The 24,162-nt window shown below is 41.6% G+C and overlaps 1 protein-coding gene across 7 annotated transcripts in view; it reads left to right on the forward strand.

Moving 5' to 3' along the window:
* The window catches only part of LOC134470265 (F-box-like/WD repeat-containing protein TBL1X), a 221,116-nt gene that overhangs the window by 76,611 nt on the left and 120,343 nt on the right, over window positions 1–24,162 (forward strand). For all 7 annotated transcript variants that reach the window (XM_063244472.1, XM_063244469.1, XM_063244477.1 and 4 more), the window contains exon 2: window positions 1,161–1,234. The gene's annotated coding sequence lies outside the window, so the exon portion shown is untranslated. The remainder of the gene's footprint in view (window positions 1–1,160; window positions 1,235–24,162) is intronic.

Genomic DNA, 24,162 nt, shown 5'->3' on the forward strand with positions numbered 1-24,162 from the left:
ATCTTCCACTGCTGATCTTGGAGCCTTCCCAGCATAGATCCATAAAAGAGACTGCCATGAGTCTTTGTCATAGGCTCTAGACCTCCAGTTGGAATGCATTGTCATAGGCTCTAGTCTTCATTGGGACTTGTGCAGGACATTGATGTGGCCCTTGGCTGAATATTCTGGGTCTTTAGTGTTTTTGACAGATTTCCTGCACTTTTCTTTTTGTGTTTAACTCTGGGTGACCATCATAAAATAATATAAATTCTGTGTTCTGATTGTAGTTGTTCTCCTCACAACTCCTGACTGTAAAAGCTGGTGAACCACTGTATTTGGGACAGGCTTTAGTAAGCTGCCAGTGTCAGCTTCACACTTGAGATCCTCTTGCCTCAGCCTCTCAGCTGGGAATGCAGGTGCATATCACAGTTCCTGGCTCCTTATTTCTGCTCAGATGTATGATGTGCAAGTGGCCTGTGGTAGAAGGCTGGCAGCATGAGCTGTGCATTGGCTCTGGTTTGTGGTGATTCTCAGGAGCTCCACTCAGAGAGCCCCAGTGGAAAGCCAGCTCCCAGTCCACTGCTTTTGAATGATCTTGCACATCTGGTTATTAGTTTGTCATCCTTTCCTCCCCCCAGCAAGTCCTTCCCCAGGTCTCTGGGCAGCCTTGGCAGCTGTGAGATTTTGCTGAGTTGCCCTGCCTTCTAGAAATGCTCACATCTCCGCTCTACCTGCTTTAGCATGGCCCAGATGATGGTGGCTGCAACAGCCAAGGCAGTGCTGCCTCTTGAGCAGGGACTGGAGGAGTGTCGCTGGAGCAGGGGACCCAGCGCAAGTCTTGGGCCCCCCAGGATGGTTGTCTACCTCCCCATAGGGGTATTGATGAGCTTTGAGGTACATCACCTCGCAGGGCCTTGTTCTGAGCATCTATCTTTTGATTCTGTGCCTGGGTGGGCATAATAAAATGAACATGTACAAAAGAGGGTGGCCACAACACTGCCAGTTGCTTGCATCTGATGGCAACACTGCCTTGCATCTGGCCCACAGTGAACCGAGGCGGCGTTATTCAGTGGGTGACCACACTCCTTAAGGCATACGCCCACCTGGCTGCAGCAGGGCAGGGCACATGGGATCTGTGCTTGCTGATGGTCCTGCCTCACTCTCCTGTTATTCCTTTCCAGGTAGCAGGAGATAGACGAGGGGCCTAGAGAGAAAGTGCGGGCCAAAGGAGAGATTTGCTGACACCTGTTTCTGAGTAAGTACCCTTGCCAAGCTCATCTCTTCCTTTCAGAGTGAAGTAGAAAGAGCCTGTTCCCTGCTGCATTTTTTTCCTGTGCCTAAGAAATGATTGATGCATTGATTTTATGATCTAGAAACATGATCTCCCAAGATATGGAATAGTGAGTGTCTGTCTGCTTCCTCTAAACAAATCCCAAAACCTCAGAAACCTAAGAATGGTTTCTGAACCTTTGTTGGCAGTTCTCAGCCCACTCTCTGTGTGATATCTGTGGGCTGCAGATACCACCGAGGGCCTTAGGGTTAGGGCTAGGGGTAGGAGTAGGGGCAGGATTAGGGTTAGGGCTAGGAGTAGGGTTAAGACTAGAATTAGGGTTAAAGTTAGGGCTAGAGCTAGGATAGGGTAAGAGATCATGTTAAGGTTATGGTTAGACTTAGGGTTATGGCCAGGGTTAAACCTAGAGTTAGAGCTAGGTTTGAATTTTGGAATAGGACCAATGCTATGGTTAGGGGAAGAGGTATGCTAGGGTTAAGGTTAGGGCTAGAGCTAGAGTCATGTTTAAGTGTATGGTTAGGTTAAGTTTATGGCTAGATTCAGTTCTACAGTTAGGGCTATGTTCAAGTTTTGATGCTGGACTGTTTATATTACTGGTTTATGGCTATGCTAGTGTTAAGGTTACAGTTCTTATTTGTCTCATAAAATTGGTCATACATGAATTTTAGATAAGAATGGAGGTAATTATTAGAATTATTAGAATTTGTTCTGTTTTGAGTAGCACAGTTTGTGATTTGTTTTTCCTTCTATATGCTTTTGAGATCCTTGTCTGGCTTCTAGTTTCTAGAAAAGAAAGGTAAGTCCTATTCGGCCTTTTCAGTCTTGTCTCTTGTGCTCCTCAAGGAGTGTGTTGTGGAATGACAATGGTGTGGCAATGCATACCAGCCTGCTTGCCAGCCAACCTGTCATTGGGCCTGTCCTAGGGGTCAGTGAGGCTATAGAGAGGGACTGGGGCAAGTATCTCCCTGCAGACTGTGCTCTGTGCAGTTTGTCACTGGAGTAGACAGCTGAAGAGCATGGGCCTTTGGAAGTGGGCTTTGGCTGTCATGAGGCACACTCTATACAGCTCACAGGATCCAGTGCACCTACAGCTGGGGTGCCCATTACTTGCTCCCATTGGGAGTATACTGCTGTGGGTATGCAGTGGGGTGAGTGGGATTCACCCATGTACTTGTGTGAGAGCACTCCTGAGGTGTGCAGAAGTGAGTCCACTGCAGGGTGTGGTGGAAATGGACGCCTCCAGAATGTGTGGGGATTCTGGTGCAGGCTCCATTGCAGAGGTGGAGCTGTGTAGGGAGGCAGCTCTTGGCAGGCTGGGCAGGATTTTAATGCCCCTATAGAGGCAAATCCCACCAGGGACTTCCTGAGCAGACATGAGCCAGGCACAGAGAAGCAGTGTTTTAAGGGAATATAGGTAAAGCAGCAGCCCAGTGGAAAGGAGACAGTAACGTAGGAAAAAGAATGAAAGGAAGCACCAGGACCTTGCATTTGACCCTGCCTACCTCATTCCAAAGGGGACTTTGATCTGCAGGCTCTTAGCACCTTTGTCTAGCTGGACACACTTGGGGGACACTGCCTCTCAATATTGAGGGGCAGCATGTAGTTCAAAAGAGCATCAGAGGTGATTCTTACAGCTCCCAAAAGTGAAGGAAGAATAACAAGTCACAACAGAATCCTGAGACAGACAGTCTCTGGTTTAGTTAATGATGGATCAGTTTCATGGATTTTTGACTTTGTGATGGTGTGCATTTCCATGCATCTTCAGTGCATCCACACTTTGAACACTAAAATTTGATGGCATCCAACCTTAGCAATAGGTAACGTGCAGCTCCCAGTCTGCCCCCAGGGCCTCTGAGGAAATAACCAGTCTCTGGCTAGGACATCAGCAAGGAAGAACTTGCACATTCAGCTTCCATGTGTGTGATACAGAATGGGATTCTCAAAGACCAAACCCTGTGGTTGCATGAATTCAGAGCATTTTGCACCAGACTCTATTGTTGTCATAGTGACTTTATTGAAATGCAAACTCACAGATAAGGTAATTAGCCCATTTGAAGTGTATGATTCAGTAGTTTTTAATATAGTCTCAGAGTTGTGCAGTATCACCACCATCGATTTTTTAGAACAGGTTATCACTTCCCGAAGAAACTTATTCCCGTTAGCAGACTCTCCCTGAGCCTGCCTCCCAAGCCCTGAGCAGCCACTCATCTGCCTCTTGTCTCTATGTGTTTGCCTTGTCCACAGGCGCATGGAAAGGAGCGTGGCCTGTCTGATGTCACGCTCTCAGCCCATATTATTTGTATGGTTCACCCTTATAGTCTCCTGTATCAGCACTTCATTTCTTTATGTAACCTTGTGCTGTTCCACTCTATGGCCTTGATCATCCTGCCTCAGCCTACCAAGTAGCAGGGACTAGGGTTGGGCCACCACACCCAGATAGAAGCCTCCTCTTCTAGAATCACATTAGGCTCACAAAAATTGCCAGTGAGAGTCCCAATTTCTGTCCACCTCCCCTCAGTGGTCCAGTCTTGCAAGATGGTGTCATGTTATCCTCAGAAAGCAGCTCTGGAGCAACACTATTGACAGAAATGCACGCCTGTGTGGTCCTGCAAGTTGGCCTTGTGGTGTGAGCATATGTGTGGGTGCATGAGACCCCACCATGATCCATACAGGAAGCCCCCTCATGCCATTTGGCTCCTGGCAGCCAGTGTATTCTCCTGCCTTTTCCCAGGGGAATGAGGATGGACTCCTGCAGAGCGTGGTGCTGCCAGAATGACTTTATTTATTTATTTTTTATTTAAAGAAAGATAAAACAGGCAGAAATAGTACGTACTTTCAAAGACAAGAAATAAACACTAATAAATCACTAGCTAATGTATTCATATTGTCCCCCTATAAATAGTTGTTCAAGGTACACAAGTGAAACATATAAATGGGATTTCAACCAGGGAGACTGAAAACAGTTCTGTTCAACTATCCAACAAAAACTAAGCATTATGGCTATCAATCCTATACACTTAGACCTGTACACATTTATCCATATTTTCATTTATGTTGAGACCTATCAGAGCATATTAGATTAAAATCCTTCTGAACAAAGATTAATAATATTGCTGGATTTCACATCATAACACTCCAGAATCAGGATTGGGTCCTGCAGTGCCACTTTCTTTCTTTCAAAGTATTTGTTCATTTCATCATGTGTCATCAGATCAGTTCTCATAAACTGTTCATAGGTTTTACACAAGCATGAGTCTTAACATGTATTTCTATCCTTTCTATATTGGAGGGGGAAACAGAACAAAGCAAGACAGAACTAAACATATTCCTATAGACACATAAAACTAAAAAGCCGTATAAAACTGCTATATAAGGAGTTCTACCATGGTCACTGTGCTGTCTCTTGTTATCAACAGAATTGCTATATCATCAGGTAAAGTATAATTGAATATATCAGCACATAGCAGAATACAACTTTGTACATAGTGTAGAGCTGCGAAAACAGGTAGTAATCAAATCAGAATGGATATCATAGTGAATCACTGTCATTTTCAGTATAGTCGTCTGTACTCCTCAACTTGATACCAGCAACCTAACAGTAATAAACAGTATTCAAAGAAGTCACATTTAACTAAGGTCTGTCATGATACAACAGTGTAAGTCATACAGGGATCCTGATTGAGTTAACAGGAAATTCAAGATGACCACTGTGCACTGTCCTGATATCTTCAGGACAGCTGTCTGTGCCCTCAGATCAAGTGCTTATACACAAACTAGGATGGAACAAGTTCCAACCAAGCAGAGTGATGCGAGTAATAAGGGTTTTAATTCCTGATACACTGTTAGCTATATCTTCTGCTGTTTTTTAAAAAGACTATTCCTCCCCTTTTACTCCCCCAGAATGAATTGGGTATTTTGGGGTCTCCCCATCACTCAGAGTTTTATATTGGGGGGGCAAACCTGCTATTTACCTAAGTGTTTCCAAACTTTCTCACTCCTGGGCTGGATTTCTAGTTATGTTTCTTCATTTCTTAAAGCCTGTCTGTTCAACCTATCCATAAATACTGGTCCAGTTATCCCTATTACTCTATAGTTCCCTATCACATCGAGTTCCATTTTCTCATGTTTGATTTTGGTCTATATAACCTTCTTCAGGGTAATTATATTTCCTATGAAGAGTCTCTCATTGGACCAATAGGGTCCTGATCCACTCTTCCTGTGGTCCTTTTTTCCCTTAAGTTAGTGTACCTATGCCATCTATACTAGAAATTATATCGAACCTTTTTTGCCTCATTTCTATTGTGCTCTTTTTCTGTCATTAGTTGTCTGTCTTCTTCATTTCATTTTCTTCTCCATTCATTGTGGCCTCTCTGCCATTGTTTCTGGTATCCTGGTACTTTTCTCTCTCTTTAGAATGTCCTGCAGTATTCTTTGTAGAGTTGGATTGGTGATTGCACATTCCCCCAGTTCCTCTTTATCGTGGAAGCACTTTTTTTTCTCCATTAATTTCTAGGGACAGTTGTGCAGGATATATCAGTCTTGGCTGGAGGTTATTGTCTTTCAAGACTTGGATTTTTTTCCACCCATGCTCTTCAAGATTTGATGGTTTGTGCCAAGAAGTCTGCTGTAATTCTGATGGGTGTTCCCTTATAAGCGATCTGTTTCTTGTCTCTGATAGCTTTTAATATTCTGTTCTTATATTGGATTTCTGGAATCTTGATTATTATATGCCTGGGTGTAGGTCTGTTTGGATTGTAGGTGGCTGGAGTTCTGTATGCCTCATACATTTGAGCATCTTTCCCTTTTCCTATGTTTGGGAAGTTTTCCCTCATTATTTCTGTGAATAGCCTTTGCAGTTCCTTTGTTTGTACCCCTGCTTCTTCATTCACCTTCTTTATTCTTAAGTTATAGATCCTCTTGTCATCTTCTAGCCTTCGTATTGGTACTGCTTATTTCCTTGTTATTTTTAAGAAGTTTTTTCTTTTATGTTCCCACATTACAAATCTGTCCTCCAGTTCAGATAATCTATCCATAGTTTCTTTCAAACTGTTATGCCAGCTTTCAATAGAGTTTTTAGTTTCCTGGTAATCTCTTTGAGCCTGCATCATGTATTCTGTTTTCTCTATTTTCTCCATCAAACAATCCCCCCCCCTTTTTGTTCTTCCATTCCACCATCTGTTTTTTCTTGGGAGGTATTTAGCATTTCTTTAATTATTCTCTATATATATCTTGCTTTACTTGGTTAAATACTTCACTTTTGAACTCATCTATGAGATCCCAAAGATATCACTTTATGTCTATTGGTTCTATGCCTGATATTGCATGTTTTCTGTCCTCATTCTCCTTTGCATTTACTTTTCCTGAATCAGTGTTCTCAGGATTGGGGACTGAGGACCCTTTCTTGTTGCCTCCTCTTCTCATATATTTTGTTCCTTCCATATAGGCGTATATAGGAGGCCCAGTTTCTTTCTTTGTCGGTTTCAGTTTGTGTGAGGTGTGCTAACTAGTTGGTCTCACCCACTGCAGTATACTAGGAGGTACAGACCCGTGCAGCCTCTGCTGGGCCTGCCCCTCCAGGCCAACCTACTGAAGGTTTCACTGCTGTAGGGTGCACCGCCAGGCTCAAGGACCTGGTTTGGCTAGCCTGTTGGGCCTCAGTCTGTGGCATCACCCAGGTCAATCGCTCCCCACCAGTCCTGCTTGAGATGGGGAATATGTGACTGAAATCACTGTAGCATCCTGTTCCGGCCAGTCTGTCTAGTCCCAGAATGTCCTCTGTTGGAGCCTCCTTATCTATGGAAGGGTCCCTGTTCCTCCCACTCACTGCAAGTCGATGCAGGGTTCCCCAACAGCTCTGCTCTCAATTCAGTTCACCGATTCCCACTCTCAGAGCATTCACATCACTATCCCGGCTGTGCTGATTCAGATGCAGCAGCGACAGGGTATTCAAGTTGCAGGTTCCAATGGTGGCACCAAGACTTTAGCTGTTCCAGTTGTAGCACCAGGATTGCATTGCGATTGTTTTCTCTCAGCTTAGTTCATTCCTGGGTCAGCAAGGTATATTTCCCTCTGCTTAAGACTCCCCACACCACACCATTCCTAGAATCTAAGCTGGCTATCTCAGAGAGCCTCTGTTGCTGCTGTTGTCTATCTGCCATCTTCCCAGAATGACTTTAAATGCAGCCTGGCGACCCAGATCTCAGAACCCGGCCCATCCTGTGCTTGTGTCTGTCTGGAGTTTGCTGCCCTGGAATGTAGATTGGCCCTGTGGGTGTGGGTGGACAAATCACTCCTCATCCATCCCCTTTTGGAAGGTTATTCTCAACGGGGAGCAGCTGCAGGCTGACCTGTGGCACCGCTTTTGACCTCTGAGGACTGCTGGGTGTGATGGAGAAAAAGGGCTGGGGCTGTTCTGTGAGCCCCTACATACATGGTACGCTGCTTTTCAGCTGCAGTCTGGGGTGGTGGTGATGGTGTATGTGTGCATGCATGCTTGTGTGCTCATGCATATGCGCACAACTTGTTGTTTGGCTGTGAATTCTTCCTTTTTGAAGTCTCAGTGACGAGGATGAGTGGTCGGTTCTCCACAGTTCCTTTTTGTTCAGGAAATCCGAGGACACAGTTGACCCAGAAAATTATCTCTGGGAGGTGGGGGTTCCCCTGTAGGAGGTGCCTTGGAGCCAGCATATGACCAGAATTGGGAGTCATAGAAGAAAACAGTTCATCCTATGGGTCTCAGAGGGCCAGTGCACCCTGCTAAACCACAGCCTGATTGTGGGGTTTGCGCACACCCAGAGGCTGTAGGTCCAGTCTCAGAGGTGAAGTGGGTGTTGCTAATCCTACCTACCCTAACCCTCCAGGAACCTTCCAGGGTTGATTTGGGCATGGAATTCAGGTGGATAAGCCCCTAGAATAGTGGCCCTTTGTAGCGCCCTAACTCACTCTGTTTGACCAAAGGACTTGCTTTTTTTCTTCTTCTTTCCTTCTAATCTGTGGTCCACATTGATTCAATAGTTTTTTCTTTCTAGTGACACTTGTCTTCAGTGCTCACCCACATGCATGCATGCTCAACTTGGGTGTCACAGCATTACCTGCAAACCTGCTTTCTCCAAAATAGCCCACAATTTACTTCCTTTCCTCTCAGATCTGAGATGCCAGGAATGTGCTGGGTGCCCCCTTGCCAGCTGAGGATAGGCAGGCCAGTCGCTTTCTTCCCAGCAGAAGTTGGTTGGACTTCAGTTAACACATGTGGTCAGAATTAAATCCTTGAAAATGGCTCCTGATTGTGGCTGTGGCTGACCACAAAAGGGCCTGAGAATTTCCACATATCCTGCTCTTTTTGCACATCAAAAGAGGCTTGTTCTGATGTCTCCTTTCAATTGTCTGCCTATCCTTCATCTGTCTGCCTAATCGAGGCTGTTCCCAGATAGTGCTAAGTACAGGACAGTGATTCTCAGTGGGGAGTGGTTTTTCCCTCCTCAGTGGTATCCCAGGTACCTCACTGGCACATTTGGGGTGGGGGCTGCCACTGGCAGTAGCAGGTGATACCACAGTGAGGCTCAGAAAACTTGAGTCACAGGACAATGACTCCTGCAATGTCAAGGCCCCAAGTGTCACATGAATAAAACACTGGCTTCTGCCTTCTTCCATCAGGACCATAGCAGTGAAGGATTAGGATTTACCTTGGCTCCCCAAACAGGACTCTTGTGCTCAGTACAACTGTAAACTTGGGAAGCAATGGGATATTGTGTTAGTGTACTCAGCCTGTCCTGACAAAACAAAGAAGCAGAGACTAGGAGGATTAAACAGTAGAAAGCTCATTTTCTTAATTTTTTTCTTTGTATTTTTTGTTGTTGTTGTTTTCATCGGTACCAGGGATTGAATTTATGGCTGCCTGCTTGCAAGGCAGGCGCTTATGCTGAGCTAAATCCCCAGCCCTGAAAGCTCATTTTCTTCCATTGCTGGAGGCCAGTTGTTCAAGATCAAGGTGCCAGAAAATGTCACTTTCCTGCTTAGCTGTCTCCCTAGCTCATCTTCCTGCTGTGGCCTCCCTCACATGGCCTTTCTTTTTTGCCTGTGTGTATGGAGACAGAGAGAAGGACTTTGATTCTTCCATTTATTCAAACACAACCAATGCTGTCAAGCCAGAGCTTCACCCTTGTGACCTCATTTAACCTCAACTGCTTCTCCATCCCTGAGTGCAGAGTCACCTTAGGGCCTCTGGCAGTAGTGATAAACACATCTCAGGGCTGCAGCAGCACACCCAGCCCTCTCTATCAGCACATGAACCAAGTGGCTGTGTTGCTTTCTCGAAATTAAAACCTCAGTCTTCAGATGTAATTGTGGTGTTGGCACTTTGCAATCACTGGCTTAGGCCTTCAATCTATGAATTTGGGAGGACCTTATTCATTCCATATAGACCTCCTTTTGTACTCCTACATTGTGTTTTCTTTTTACCAGGAAATATACTTTGGTACTTGGAAGGCTGAGGCAGAAGGATTGCTGTGAGTTCAAGGCCAGCCTCAACTACATGGTGAAACCCTGTGTCAAAAAACCAAAAGAAAGAAAAAAAAGAAATATATTTTGAGTATGTAATCATGTATCATAGGTATCAATTTAGTCTAACTCCATGTCATTTAGTCTGTTTTAAAAAATAAATCTTCATAGTTTGACATTTTTCATAGCCAATAGTCCTGTATCTAATGGCTTAGGATAATTACAGAATTCTCCAAATTTCCCACTCAATGAACAATTAGTAATTTTTTAACAGAACTCCCAATGTGAAAATAATTTTCTAAGAAAAAGGTAAGAGTTGCCAAGAGTTGTTATTTTGTATTGTGATACTTAAGAGTTTTTGTTGTTGTTGTTTTGTTTTTTAAGACAATCTTGCTGTGTACTTCAGGATGGTCTTGAACTTTTAATTTTTCTGCCTAACTTAAATAAAAAAAAAAAAATTTACTATCTCACCTATTTTTTAGGGTACAGTTTATTGTTATTAAGTTCATTCATATGGTTGTGCAGTGATCCATCCATCTTGAGAACGATCCTGTCTTTTGCCTTCCATCCTCCTTTCTTTCCTTCCTTCCTTCCTTTTTATTTTTTTTCCTGTGCTAAAGAAGGAATCCAGAATTTTACATCTTCCAAAATGGAAACTTCCCCCACTGAGCACCTATGTCCCCATTTCTCTCTTTCCCCAGAACCACTATCCTACTCTCTGACCCTAGGGCAACCTATAAGAATCCATGTATCTGCCCTTTCGTGACTGACTGATTGCACTTAGCATAACTTCCTCAAAGTCAATCCATCTTTGATATATGACAGGATTTCTGTCCTTTTTAAAGGCTGAATAGTTAAAAACAATATAGAATTTTTTAAAAACTAGAAAATTAACACTAGTTAATATATTGCATATTGTCTTAGAAGTAGTTGTTCAGATTATAAGATTTAGACATGAAGGAAATGATCAAACAATGAAAATTCAAACTATTCTTTTTGATGAACTTAGAGAGTAGTAGTATAGTTGTCACTGATACACAAAACAAAAATTATACACATCAATCACATTAATAGGATATCAGGTAACATTTAGATATATGTATACACTATGTAAGGTTTAAGTCCAGTTAAACATTTACTTTCTCATTTCTTCTTTGTTTTTTGTTTTTTAAGGGGGTACTGGGAATCGAACTCAGGACCTTGTATTTGCAATCAGGCACTGTGTTGCTGAGCTACATATCCCCTACTTCCACATTGCTTCAAGGTGAAGATTCTTCCTTCCTGCTTTGGGACATGCAGGGTGTGTTATTCTCATTTCTAATTTGCCCTGGAGTGCAGTAGCACCCAGAGCTTTGGCTTCTCTCTGACTGCAACTCGATACCCTCTGATCAGCCTCCCTCATCTCTCCCTTCCCTGTGCTCCTCTGGCCACCACTGTTCTCTTAAATACCAGGAGGTCAGCTTTCTCAGGTTCACACAGCACTTTGCATTCTGCAATTGGCTTTTCTTCATTCACATAATGATCTCCAGGTCTGTCCCCATTGCACAAATAACAGGATTCCATTCTCCATGACTGAGAACTGCTGCTTTGTGTATCATCCCAGATTGTCATCGTTGGGTTGATGGACACCCAACTCACAGTGAACTCTAAAGTGCAGGGGTCCCTTGGATCTGGGTGACTTCATTTCCTTTGCATGTTCAGCAGTGGGAATGCTGGCTCACACAACATCTTCTTTTACTTATTTATGTTTGAGGACTCTCTGTACTGTTTTTCATAAAAGAGCAGCACCCCCACCCACAGTGGGCAGGTTCCTTTATCTCTCCATCCTCACCAGCACTTATTATCTTTAGTTTGTTCCCCATGGCCATTTGTGTTAGATAGAGGTGGTACCTTGTGGTAGATTGCATTTGCATTTCCCCCATGATCAGTGGTGTTGAGCATTTCTGCCTGTACCTGTGGGCCATTTTTGTGTCTTTTAAAAACCTCTGTTTAGCTCTCATATTGAAGTTCTCTAGAAGAACAGAACTGATAGAATGTGTATGTAATTATGAAGGGAGTTTATGAGAGTGGCTTAGAGGATCAGAGCCTGGAAGGAGCTACTTACAGGCTGGAAAGCAAGGAAATCCAGCAGTAGCTCAGTCCAGGGAGCTGGAAGTCTCAGATCTCAAGGGCCTGGCTGAAGCCGGAAATCCTGGAGGTCTCTGGAGTCACTATTGTGAGCCCCACGGAAGGACAGAAGAGTTGGAGTCTGCAGTCCACTGGCCATGGCAGTAGCTGAAGGTGCTCCTGTTCAAGAATTGAGCTTGCAATGGAGAGTCTCTGTGGAGAAATCAGATCAGATGCTAGAACTTGACAACATGGAGAGGGCCAGAGGATTGGATAGTGATTCTTATTAACCAAGGTAGTAACCAAAGGGAAAACTAAAACTAGGAAGAAGAAGGAAAAGAACTGAAACCTGACACATGCACTGAGACCTGTTCCACGCTGTACTTGGCATGCCCAGACTATCCAAAGTCGCACTGAGACACAGCTGCTGATAATGGGAGTCAGTGAATCACAGGCTCTTAACAGGAGGATGCAGCACAGTGAGCAGTGGATCCAAGAAGAAGAGCTTTATTGGCTCTCAGTGAGAGCTGGAAATTTGGTCACGGGGGCCTGCAAAGCAGAAAGAACCACCTGGCCAGGCCGGAGGAGACCGAGAGAGGACCATATACCTGGGCACCAAAGCCGGGCACAGCACAGTTTTCTGAGCAATCCGCACTGTGCTGGGGGTGCAGTAAAGACACGTGGCGCAGTATGGAGTGGACCCAAGAGGAAAAACAGCATTGATTCCTGGTGAGTGCTAGGGTCCCATGGCTGCTATCGCTGGCTGGAGGACATCTTCAAGTTGGGCAGAGACCGGCACCACGGTGACATCAGTCAGCCGCCCCTGGCACAGAGAAAACTGGCGGGATCTGTGGGGGCTGAGCCACACTTCTGATTGGAACATAAGAAGCAGGTACAAAATTGTCATGACTCTCTGATGTCCACAAGGTACAGCCTAACTTGTGGATTGACTGGCTTAGAGGCTTGAGGCTAGCCTGCACTGCCCCTGCAAACTGGGAGGGCAGCAAAACCCCAGGCAGCACGCTTTGGAAAGACCCTAAGCAATACAGAGAGGGCCAGAGACTCCAAGGACACAACAATCTGAAAGAAAGCAGAAACATGACAAGAGGTAGAAATAAAAAAGTCTCCAGCTCCCAAACCTGGGAAAATAAGCCCAGGAGAAGTAAATACAGGTGAGAACTAGCAGAGTAACCATCCAATATTAGACACAGCATCAGCTGATACAAAGAAATATCTCCATGGCCTCATAGACAAATTTAAAGCTATACTTCTGATCCAAGTGAGGCAAGATATAAAGAGATTAATTAAAGAAATATAAGCCACTCACAAGAGAACAGAGATGGGAGAAGAGAGGAACTCAGAAAAGAAGGAGAAAACTTTGATGAAGAATTTAAACATAATCTAGAATACATAAAACAGATCCAAAGAGATTACCAGGAAACTTAAAAACTCCATTGAACACTGGCAAAATGCCTTGACAGAAACTAAAGTTAGCCTTTGAAACTTGAAGAGAGATTTATGATATATGATCACACAAGCAAAGATCTCTTAAAAAAAAATGAAGAACCAGAAAGAAACAATTCAAAGGCTAGAAGACGACCAAAGGATATAAAACTTAAGATTAAAACATGTGAGCGAAGAAGCAGAAGTAACCAAAAATGAACTACAAAGACTATTCACAGATATAATTAAGGAAAACTTCCCAAGCATAGGAAAATAATTAAGGAAAACTTCGCAAGCATAGGGAAAAAAAGGATATTCAAATAAATGAGGCATATGAAACTCCAGCTACCTACAACCAAAACAGATCTACACCCACACATATAATAATCACGATTCCAGAAATCCACTACAAGAACAGAATATTAAAAGCAGCCAGGGAAAAGAAGCAGATTAGCTACAATGGAAAAATTTTCAAAATAACAACAGACTTATCAACACAAACTCTCAAATCGAGAAGAGCCTGGGGGGGAAATAGTCCAAGCCCTGAAAGAAAATAACCTCCAACCAAGCCAGAAGTACCCAGAAAACTCTCTCTCAAAATTAAAGGAGAAATAAGATGTTTCCAAAACAAAGAGGAACTGTGGGAGTTCATGGCCACCAATACAACCCTACAAAAAATACTGAAGGACATTCCAGAGAGAGAGAGGAAAAAATACCAGGATTCCAGCAACAGTGGCAGAGAGGCGTCAGTAAATGGGGCAGACAGTGGAATGAAGGAGTAAAGTGGACAAATTATAGCAGAAAAATGGAATAGCAGACATGAGGCAGAGATTGTAAGTTATAATCTTTAATATAGATAGCCTTGATACACTAAAAAAGAAAAGAAAAGAAACAGGCAGAGTAGATTAGGAGGCAGGTTCCATCAAGATGCTCTGAAGAGGAAAGACACTCAACCTGAAAGAGGGTTAATAAACTGAAAGTCAAAGATGAGAAAGCAAAGCTATATGTGACAGGAAACCAAAGAGAAATAGGGACAACTCATCCAGCAGCCGCAGATAGATTGGAAAGCTATGACACTTTTGGGCAGTGTAGAACTACACAGCTGGAAGGAAGGAAAACCCTATGACTTTAGTAAGTAAAGGAGTACAGCTCAAGATCAAGACCAGGGGTAAAAAGGTTCAGCAACACTCATAAAGACAACAGTCTGGCCTCCTAATCTGAAAACTAAAGAGGCTAGTGTTACCAAACATACAAAGCATCCTAAGAAGGGGAAAGGTGAAAAACAGCCTAAAGCAGGAAGGCAAAGGTCATTGTTAATAGTGTATCAGGATTTAAAAGTCATAGTAGTCGTTTAGTTTGATTTTATTTTGTTCCAGTCTGTCCACTGGGCACAGACATCTAACCCAAAAATAGCAGGTTATACCATGGTAACTGTCCTTAATTTGCTGTTACCTTAAACTGAAACCCTGTATTATTTACAGTGTCTTACTATGACTAATCTTATTTGAAACTGGTTTGTTAGACCGCGGTTTTGCCTTGGCTGATTTTATTTGAATTTGGTATGCTTGATAATATCAAGTCTAAGAGTAGAGGCAACTACTCTGAAGATGACAAGATGTAAAAGATATCCATTCCAGCTTCAATTATTAACCACTCTCAAGTCCTACAATGTCTTCAAAGTTGTGTTTTTATAAAAATAGCTATGTAATACTATGCTTAACTATATTAAACCTGATGATGTCGACAAGTCTATTGAAAATAACAAGAGAAAGTGTAGTAACTATGGTAGATCACCTAATATTGTGGTCTTATGTGTCTTTTTCATTGCATGTTTTTCTCAGAATTTGTTTGATTGTCTTGTTATGATCTATTTTTCCCTATAATACAGAAAGGATAGATATACATATAGAGATTCACACATGGGAAGAATTTTTTAAACTACAGGAACAGATATATAATGCACAATGTAATAAACAGATACTCTGAAGAAGAAGAGACACTAAGAAACCTAGTGCTAATTCTGTAACATTATGATATAAAATCTAGCAATACTATTATTCACTGTTCAGAGTGATATTAGTCTAGTCTCTTAAGTTCAATTTCAGCATACGTAAAGATGAGGACAGCAACTACGGAGAGAATGAGAGACATATTAATTTCCCTTATGTCATGTCTTGAAGACCTAAAAAGCCTTCATCATCCTGTAATGATTTGATTAGTTCTATAATGTTCAGCATGTATTCAATGTGTGTGAAGATGGGGACAACTATTTGGAAGAAATCTAGAGACAATAAGATAGACAGTGAAGATCTCCAGTGGACTTGCTTTGAAATCTGTATTTCATTGTTTCTTTATGAACTATTTTTTTTTTATTTAAGAGGAAAAAGAGAAAAACACAAAACAAAACAAAGCGGTGTAAGGGTACACGTAATACAGAACTACAAAAAAAAAAAATAACAGTAAGAAATCACCTGTTAGTAGATTACATATTATCATCTTGAAAATAGTTGCTCAAATCACAGTATCAAAGAATACAAGGTGGACATTCAAACAGGGAGACTGCAAACAGCTGTGTTCAATGATCCAAAAACATTGATATAGTCAGCTATTTAACACCCCTAAACACACTTGCTGTTATATCCATTACAGCTCTTTTTCTTTTTTTTTTTTCCCCCTCTCTTTTTTACAACAAAATTTACACATCTTGGATTTTATTACTCCTTAGTGCTTATTACTTTCTTTGGGGGGGGGGGGAAAGAATACAGTCAAATATGGCAGTCAATACCAAGGATAGACATAGGACATGGTGTAGAACAGAGTACAAGGTTATCAACAATGGTTATCAACGTTGTCCCTTGTTTCCTTAAAAAGAATTGTCTATCTCATTAGATATTATAAAGTTGGACAAAACAGTAGAGAACAAGACCAATAAAACTTAGGCATTGTAAACATTACAGGACTTCCAAAGAAGACAATAGTCAAACCAGAATGGGTATCTTAGTGAATCTTACTGCCTTCAAAGTAGTTGCCTATGTCTTCAAACTTGATACTATCATATAGAATGGAGCAGAGTCTAATTAGTCAAAACAAGATCGTGGGAGTACTACAGGACTTCAAAACAAGTAAATAGGAAATCATAAAGAGTTACTATTTATATATCCTAATTTTTAAAATTTTTTCTTTAATTAAGACAAACATAAGAAATGACTAAATAATTTTTTTAAAACAATAAGGGGGAGTTGAGATAAAACAGGACATAACAACATAACAATAGAGGTCAAAGCATGACTGTTTCAGCAACCTAGTACTTCACCACCATATAACTCGACTTAATAGTAGTTACCATAGTGTCTGTCTTTTTCCTTGAAATATTTGGATAAAACTTCATATACTCTAGCTTCAAATAGTTTCATATCAAGAAGCCCAGAATAAAGCCTTTCTAATTAACGAATGAAAACTTTATAAGGCTTCAAGGCCACCTAATGGGGAATCAGGATTACCACTTATTTTTATATATTTGAATCATTACTTACATTAGGGAAACTATTCGGTATTCACACATGCGAGATTGATTTATTTCACTTATGAGTATGGTCTCAAGCTGCGCCCAATTATTGATAAATATCTCAATGTGACCCTTCTTTATAGCTGAATAATACTCCATTGTATAGAAATACCACAACTTTTTATCCATTCCTCAGTTGATGGACACTTGAGTTGTTTCCAAGATCTGGCGATTACAAATTGTGTTGCTATAGACATAGGTGCACATATATCACTGTGGTATGATGCTTTCAGTTCTTCTGGGAATATGCCTAGAAGTGGAATAGCTGGAATAAATGGGATTTCCAGTCCCAACTTTTTGAGAAATCTCCAGACAGATCTCCACAAAGGCTGTACCGGTCTACACTCCCACCAGCAGTGCAGGAGAGTTCCTTTTTCCCCACAGCCTCTCCAGCATTTGTTGTTGGTTTTCTTGATCCTGGCCATTCTTTCAGGAGTGAGATGGTATCTCAGTGTGGTTTTAATTTGCATTTCTCTAATGACCAATGATGATGAGCATGTTTTCATGTATTTATTTGCCATTTGCATTTCTTCATCTGAGAATTGCGTATTCATCTCAGATGCCCATTTTTGGATTGGATCTTTGAATTTTGGAGGTCTGAGTTTCTTTAATTCTTTACATGTTTTAGACAAGAGGCCCTTGTCTGAGAGAGAGTTCACTAAAATCTTTTCCCAGTTTGTGGGTTTTCTTTTCACTATGCTGGAGATTTCTTTTGACATGCAGAAACTTTTTAATAAGAAGTGGTCCCAGTTATTGATTCTGGGAAGAATTTCCCGTGCAGTTTGAGTCCTGTTCATGAATTCTTTACCTACTCCTATGTCTCCAAGATTTCTACCTAATTTGTTTTCCAATAGATTTAGTGTTTCTGTTTTAATATTCAGATCTTTGACCCATGTAGATTTTAATTTAGTACAAGGTGATAGACATGGGTCTAGTTTTAGTTTTCGGCAAATGGAGAGCCAGTTTTTCCAGCACCATTTATTAAAGAGACTGTCGTTCTCCCAGTGAACCTGCTTGGCTCCTTTATCAAAGATAAGGTGGTTGAGTGTGTTTGTAGTTGTGGTTGTATCTTCTAATCTATTCCATTGATCTTCGGCTCTTTTGATTCCAATACCATGTTGATTTTCCTACTGTTGCTTTGTAATATAACTTCAAGTCAGGGATTGTGATGCCTCCTGCTTTGTCTTTGCTGTTTAAAATTGCCTTTGCGATTCTAGGTCTCTTCTGGTTCCAGATGAAATTTAGGAGTGATTTCTCTAGATCTATAAGGTATGTTGATGGTATTTCTATTGGGATTGCATTGAATCTGTATAACAGTTTTGGGAGAATGGCCATTTTCACAATGTTTGTTCTTCCTATCCATGAGCAAGGGATATCTTTCCATTTTCTGAGATCATCTTCAATTTCCTTTTTCAGTGTATTACAATTTTCACTGTATAAGTCTTTCACTTTTTCATAAGAGTAATTCCTAAATATTTCATTTTTTTGCTTGCTAATGTGAATAGTCCAGTTTCTCTTATTTCCCTCTCTGAGATTTTGTTGTTCATGTATAGGAAAGCTATTGATTTCTGAGTATTGATTTTGTATCCAGCCACATTACTGAATTTATTTAGTGTATCTAAGAGTATTTCAATGGAGTTTAGGGGGTCTTCTATGTAGAGTATCATGTCATCTGCAAACAATGATAATTTAACTTCTTCTTGTCCTATCTTTACCCCTTTTATTTCTCTTTCTTGCCTAATTGCTCTGGCTAGTACTTCCAGTACTATATTAAATAGGAGTGGTGATAAAGGACATCCTTGTCTTGTGCCCGATTTTAAAGTAAAGGCTTTCAATTTTTGGCCATTTAGTATGATGCTGGCTGTTGGTTTGTCATAAATGGCCTTTATTATATTGAGGTAAAGACAATCTATTCCAATTTTCTGTAAAGTTCTTATCATGAATAAGTGTTGGACCTTATCGAAGGCTTTTTCTGCATCTATAGAAATGATCATGTGATTCTTATTTTTGGCTTTATTTATATGGTGGATTACATTTATTGATTTACGTATGTTGAACCATCCTTGCATTCCTGGGATGAATCCCACTTGGTCATGGTGTATAATCTTCTTGATGATTTGCTACATCCTATTTGCCAATATTTTATTGAGGATTTTTGCATCTGTGTTCATTAGGGAGATCGGTCTATAGTTCTCTTTTTTAGTGGGGTCTTTCTCAGGTTTTGGTACTACAGTAATATTTGCTTCCAGGAATGACTTAGGAAAGATTGCTTCCCTTTCAATTTCATTGAATAGTTTGAGGAGTGTCGGCATTAGGTCTTCTTTATATTTCTTGTAGAATTCTGCAGTGAATTCATCAGGGCCTGGGCTCTTCTTGGTGGGTAAGGACATAATTACATTTTCAATTTCATTAGCAGAGATTGGGTTATTCAACAGTTTTATATCCTCTTGATCTAGCTTTGGTACTTCATATGCTTCTAAGAATCTGTCTATTTCTTCTGTGTTATCAAACTTTTGAGAGTAGAGGTTTTCAAAATAGGTGTTGATGATCCTCTGTATTTCTATTGGGTCTGTAGTGATTTCTCCTTTTTCATTTCTTATTGCATGAATTTGAGCTTTTTCTTCCCTTTTTTAATAAGGTTGGCTAGGGGCTTATCGATTTTATTTATTCTTTCAAAGAACCAACTCTTTGATTCGTTGATTCTTTGGATTGTTTTCTTAGTCTCTATTGCATTGATTTCTGCTCTGATTTTTATAATTTCCTCTCTTCTTTTGGCTTTGGGCTTGACTTGCTCTTCTTTTTCTAGCTGTTTGAGGTGTAGCATCAAGTTATTTATTTGTATTCGTTCTGTTTTCCTGATGTGGGAACTCAGTGCAATAAATTTTCCTCTCAGAACGGCTTTCATTGCATCCCACAGATTCTGGTAAGTTGTATCTGCATTTTCATTTTCTTTTAGGTATTGTTCAATTTCTTCTTTAATTTCTTCTGTGACTCACTGATTACTCAAGAGTGTGTTATTCAGTTTCCATGTGTTTGCGGAATTTTTGCAGTATCTTTTATCATTAATTTCTAATTTCAGAGCGCTATGATCCGATAATATGCAAGGGATGATTTCAACTCTTTTGCATTTGCTTAAATATGTTCTGTGAGCTAATATATGGTCTGTTTTAGAAAATGATCCATGTACTGCTGAGAAGAATGTGTATTCTGATGTTGTTGGGTGGAACATTCTGTATATGTCTATCAAACCCATTTGTTCACAGGTGTGATTCAGTTCTGTTATTTCTTTGCTCATTTTCTGTCTAGTTGATTTGTCCCTTGGTGTCAGTGGTGTATTAAGGTCTCCTGTTACAATTGTGTTACTGATAATTTGAGTTTTTATTTCTGTTAATAATTGTTTTATATAACTGGGTGCTCTGGAGTTTGGTGCGTATATATTTAAGATAGTTATCTCTTCCTCTTGGAGTTTTCCCCTTACGAGTATGTAGTGACCTTCTTTGTCCTTTATGGTCATTGTTGGTTTAAAGTTCACGTTGTCTGCAAACAGAATGGCTACTCCTGCCTTTTTTTGGATTCCTGCTGCATGAATAATTGTTTTCCATCCTTTGACTTTCAGTCTGTCAGTATCCTTCTGGGTTAGATGGGTTTCCTGTAAACAGCATATGGTTGGATTTTGTTTCTTGATCCATTCTGCTAGTCTGTTTCTTTTGATTGGTGCATTGAGACCATTTACATTAATGGTTATTACTGTTAAATGCTAGTTAATTGTAGCAATGTTATCTCTCTGCTGTTGCATCTTTATCTTTCTGTTCTGTTTAATTATCTGCTTTGCCTAGTGGTTTTTTCCTTTGTGTATCTAAACTGTCTTTCAATATTTTTTGCAGGGTTGGTTTGGTGTTCATGAAGTTCTTCAGCTGTTCTTTGTCATGGAAGTATCGAATTGCACCATCTATTTTGAATGATAGTTTTGCAGGATATATCAGTCTTTGTTGGAAATCATTTTGCTTTAGGATCTGGAATACTTCACTCCATGCTCTTCTTGACTTTATCATTTGTGCTGAGAAGTCTGCTGTGATTCTGATAGGTTTTCCTTTATAAGTGATCTGTCTTTTCTCTCTGACACCTTTTAATAATCTATTCTTGTGTTGGATTTCTGGGATGGTGATTATTATATGTCTGGGTATAGTTTTATTTTGGTTATGACTGTTTGGAGTTCTATATGCTTCACTGATCCTGATGTCAGTTTCTGATCTCATGCTTGGGAAATTTTCAGCTATTACTTCTCTAAATATCCTCTTGACATCCTTCATGTTGTCTCCCTGTCTTTCATTAATCCCTATTATTCTTATGTTATTCTTCTTTGCATCGTCTTGCAGTTGTTGAATTGTTGTTTCCTGATTCCTTGTTATTTTCAAAAGATCTTTCCTTTCCTGTTCACTAGCTGCAATCCTGTCTTCAAGGTCTGAAATTCTATCTTCACTTTCATTAAGGCGGTTTTTACAACTTTCAGTGGAGTTTTTTATTTCCTGTATATCTCTGTGCATCTGCATTATGTATTCTGTTTGCTTCTTATATTGCTCGTCTAGGGATTCTATCTTTTTGTTTAGTTCCTCCTATTTTTTATCTGTGTTTTCTTTAGATATATTCAGAATCTCTTTCATTTCTTTTATCATTTCTTCTTTTATCTGGGAGATTATTTCGAGTTTGAATTTCTTTAAAGCTTCCTGGAGTTGCTTGTCAATTTCAGTGGCTATTGTGTCCGATATATGAGGTGGATGGGATATATTTTCTTCTATATACATCACTCCTAGGGTTTCTTGAGATGGGCTGGAGGTTTGAGGTTGTAATTTGGTCTTTCGTTTTGTCATTTTCGTATATTTCTGTGTTTTAAGTGTTATTTGAAAGCTTCCTCAGGATCTGTTGAAAATCCCCTTCTATGTTTGGAGCTACTGAGGCTCTGGCACCGCGCTACCCCAAGCCATTGGGCCTACAGAACCAGTGGCCCTCCTCTGCCTGCTCAGAACTCCGCAGTTCCAGACAAGCTTGGCCTCAGGGACACTGTGCGCCCACCTGCCCCTTGGAAGCTCCACAGTTCTTCAATCACAGCCGGGTTAGAGTACTCACCACAGGCCGCAGTGCCTCAGGCACCTGTGGACCCTCCCTTGTTGCAGAGATATCCACGGTCCTCCAGACACATGGAGAGGCTGATGCAGGCACCCCAGATCTGCCCAGCTCCTCCTCTGCAGACCGATGGCCAGGCACGGCAGCTAAACAGGCTGGGCTAGGCTGATAGTGTGGGCCTGCCCACCCTTTGGCAGCTCAGCAATTCTCCAAGTGTAACCGGAATGGCGAGGCTGATGTGGAAGCCTCAAACCCACCTCTCCCTTTCACTGCACCTGGAAGCCTGGGGGAACTCCAGCAGCCTGGGCGGAGATATCCAGAGTCCTCCAGACATGCAGAGAGGCCGGTGAGGGCACCCCAGATCTGCCCAGCTCCTCCTCTGCAGACCGCTGGCCAGGCACGGCAGCTAAACAGGCTGGGTTAGGCTGATAGTGTGGGCCGGCCCACCCGTCGGGAGCTCAGCAGTTCTCCAAGTGTAACCGGAATGGGGAGGCTGATGTGGAAGCCTCAAACCCACCTCTCCCCTTCACTGCACTTGGAAGCCTGGGGGAACTCCAGCAGTCTGGGCGGAGATATCCAGATTCCTCCAGACATGCAGAGAGGCTGGTGAGGGCACCCCAGATCTGCCCAGCTCCTCCTCTGCCTATGAACTGTTTTGTTCTGTTTAATTTTACCCTCTTTGAGATTAAAAAACAAGTGTGTAGAACTGATAACCATATTACTAAGTTCTTGTTGAATCATTGAGCAGAATGTAGGCAGTGTCACTATTTGAATGTGACTTTGTATGCTTTAATTTTGTAACCTGAACAACTATTTCTAAGATGACAACATGTAACTTATCAACTAGTGATTTCTTACTATTTATTTTTCTGAAGTTCTGTATTATTTCTATCCTTTTTTTCCTGCTTTTTGTTTGTTTGTTTTTGTTTTGTTTTTCTTTAAATAAAAAAAAAAAAAAGAAATGAGCTTGCGTGTGCTGCCTGGGTGCTTTTCTCTCATTCTGCTCCCCATCCTAATGGACTGTGCTACCCTCATTCTGGGCAGGCCTCCCCTAAAGCTTGCTATCCCACTTGCCAGTCGTCTTGGAAGCATCCTCCCAAACAGTCCCAGGAGTGTGTTTTCCTAATTCTCTCCATGTCTCTCAATCCAATCAAGCTGACAGTCGAGATTAACTATTGCAGGTCTCTCTTTGTCCTCTGCTCCTGGGGCTCAAGCCCTGGGCCTGCACACTGAACCACATCAGCTTTTGGGGGAGGCTCCTACTAAGTGACCCAGGCTGGGCTTGACAAACTCTTTATCCTCCTCTTCACATCCTTCCGAGTGCTGGGATCTCTGTTACCCATTGTAACTGAGTCCTGTATGCAAAGAAGGATCCCAAAGTCGGGTCCTTGATGTGTGGTGCATGACTACTCTGTGGACATGGGAAGCCGTTCCAGGTGGTGTGTGTAGCATGGCACCAGCACAGAAAAGTCTGTAGCAGGGTCCCTCTCCTAAGGACTTTGCTGTGGCAGCACCTGGTGTCCTGAGTTGAGTCCTTTTTCCTTCTGGTTCCCTTCAGCTCTGTTTGGAAGAGTAGTAGAAGAAAAATACTGAACACAGCTGCAGGAACACACAGCAGCCCCATTTCCATTATGGTCTTGCATCGAGATCCCACCCTGCCAACACCTCCCCACACCCCCAGAGCTTTGGGCCATGGCCCTTAAGAGGGAGGGCAGTGACAGTCCCCTGCTTGTCTTCATTCTCCTCCTCAGATGGACTCCGATCTTTCTGGCCCCTGTAACTTGACTTTCCTGCACAAATTATAAACTTCTGCCCCGGGTGTATGAGCTTCAGGGATGCCCTGGGATCGGCATGACAATGTTTTATCTTAATTGGAAAGGATTCTTGATTATTCCAAAATGTAGTGTCTGCCAGAATCACTGCTCTATGTTTAGATTTGACACGGAGCCAGCAGTGCCACTGACTCAATCCCTCAGGAACTTGAAGTTTACTGGCCTGCAGTGTCTCTCAGCTCAGATTTGCTTAAAACCACATCTACATGGCACCATGCAAGGGATTTCTTTGAATTTCGGCACAGAGGATGACAGAATGATCTCTGTTCATTGTTTCTTTTATCGAGCAATGTCTGCCTTCTGGCCCAGGACAGAGATCTGGGGATGTT

Source organism: Cavia porcellus, unplaced genomic scaffold (genome assembly GCF_034190915.1).
Source record: "Cavia porcellus strain 051 isolate PalLab524CR breed Dunkin Hartley unplaced genomic scaffold, mCavPor4.1 scaffold_61, whole genome shotgun sequence".
NCBI lineage: Eukaryota > Metazoa > Chordata > Mammalia > Rodentia > Caviidae > Cavia > Cavia porcellus.